This window comes from Chionomys nivalis, chromosome 2 (assembly GCF_950005125.1).
Source record: "Chionomys nivalis chromosome 2, mChiNiv1.1, whole genome shotgun sequence".
In the NCBI taxonomy this organism is placed as follows: domain Eukaryota; kingdom Metazoa; phylum Chordata; class Mammalia; order Rodentia; family Cricetidae; genus Chionomys; species Chionomys nivalis.
In genome coordinates this window covers 96524356-96526760 of record NC_080087.1, presented here as the reverse complement: position 1 = coordinate 96526760, position 2405 = coordinate 96524356, and positions in this window count along the sequence as shown.

Here is a 2405-nt window from a genome sequence, read left to right as displayed (position 1 = left end):
GCTTCATTAAAAATATCAACTAAATTATCATTAAATTATCAGTTAAAGAAATCATAGCCACAAAAGTAACCATAATGAGGGCTAAGATGACATTAAAATAATAAAGAGTTGGTTGGTTGATCTTTTAGAAAAATAAAAAAATGGTGTCAAAGGATGAAAACATATACTAATTTTAAGGGAAATCCAAATTCTGCCTTCCTTTATGATTGCAAAGTCAAATCATAAGTGACAATGTGATCTCCATTTTTATGGCTCAACTTGTCCCTCACATAACTAAAACAACTTTCAATTAAAGGTGGGACATATCCAAGTTATAATGAAATTTTATTTATGCATACCAAATTAGAATTTCATAAATTTATATGAGACAAAATTCCTACTTTTACAAAAGTTTTCTGGCCCTACATATAATCTTTCTGAACTTGTTGGATGTTTCTAAAAGTCTGCAGGAAATATTTGCTTCCCAAAGTATTTTTCAACATGTTGAAATGAATAACTTGATTAAACAACAAAGCACTGAGCAAATAATTCATGTAAATCAAAAGTGAAACTAAATATAAAATGATACTGTGAAAGTCCAGTAAGTATATTTTACAATATTGGTATTCTTGATGATAAATTAGAAATTAACTTTAGAGTAAAAATTAAAAATAGAATCAAACTTATAGCTACTTGACAGGATGAGACTCTTTCTTAGAAATTGTTTTTCCAAGTCGGGTGGTGGTGGCGCACTGCCTTTAATCCCAGCACTTGGGAGGCAGAGGCAGGCAGATCTCTGGGAGTTTGAGGAGAGCCTGGTCTACAAGAGCTAGTTCCAGAACAGGATCCAAAGCTACAGAGAAACCCTGTCTCAAAAAAAAAAAAAAAAAAGAAATTGTTTTTCCAATATTTCTCCAAGAATTTCTATTGGTGTTTATTATTCATTGTAATGCTCATGAAATGATCAGTTTTCTGACATTGAATTTCAAATATAGTCCCGAGTATTTTTGGATGGAGGATATGCCTTTGGCTCTGTAGAGTAATTGTTCTACTGAACTGTTTAATTAAGTTTTTCCCCCATTGATATATATCCTAAATTACTTGATTTAGTATCAATGTTTTTTTTTTCCTCAAAATTCTGAAACTTTAAAAGGGAAAGATATTGACAATTTTGAGTTCAGTTGCTTTGTTACTCTGCACACAATGAGAACTTTGGTTCCATAGTCAGTAAGTTATAGAGGAAAATTTTGTAATTCAATAAAAAACTCTGAAATACTGTTAACTCCTCGAGCAAAATAAAATATATAGATTTTGTATTGAGTGAATACTCCAAAAGAACAAATATTTATCTTACAAAAGAAAAAGAACTTTACCAATGTTTTAATGTTAAACTATAGTACATTTTGGCTAAGGATATAAGTAAAATGTAGTCATACAGTGTGCAGCATTTGTAGAAAGTAAAAATGATGAATAAGCAACAATGATTAACTGAACAAAGAAAAGAAGCAAATACAATCATGGAGAAAGGCTTTATATTTAAATAATTTTAACGCATAAAATTTCAAATATGCTGAAATTTTACACCCTGTAATGGATGAGGCAGTTCAGAGAGTATATAAGTAAATATTGAAAATTCCATTCATCAAATAAGATTAAACTCAGTATAAGGATATTAATTGGTATTCAAAACTAATATTGGCAATGACTCTTCTGTTTCTATTATGTGAAACACATTAAAGCATATAGGTATCAGCTCTTCTTGGAAGTTCTGATAAAATTCTGCATTAAAACCATCAGGTCCTGGGCTTTTTTGTTTTTTTTTTTGTGGGGAGGTTTTTTATGACAGTTTCTATTTTGTCACGACTTATAGGTCTATTTAAATTGTTCACCTGGTCTTGATTTAATTTTGGTAAATGGTAGTTATCTAAAAACAAGTCCATTTCTTTTACATTTTCCAACTTTGTGGCATATAAGCTTTTTGTAGTAAGACCTAATGATTTGTTGCCAAACCCTTTTTATGAAGCTACAGTCACCCTGATTCCAAAACCACACAAAGACCCAACCAAGAAAGAGAATTACAGAAAAAACTCACTCATGAGCATCGATGCAAAATTCTTCAATAAAATTCTGGCAAACAGAATCCAAGAACACATCAAAAAATTATCCATTACGATCTAGTAGGCTTCATCCCAGAGATGCGGGCTGGTTCAACATACAAAAATCTATCAATGTAATCCATCATATAAATAAACTGAAAGAAAAAAACTAATATTGGAACTGATATCAGGAACAAGACAAGACTGTCCACTCTCTCCATAACTATTCAATATAGACTTTGAGGTTCTAGCTAAAGCAATAAAAAAACAAAAGGAGATCAAGGGATACAAATCGGAAAAGAAGAAGTCACTATTTGCAGATGATATGAT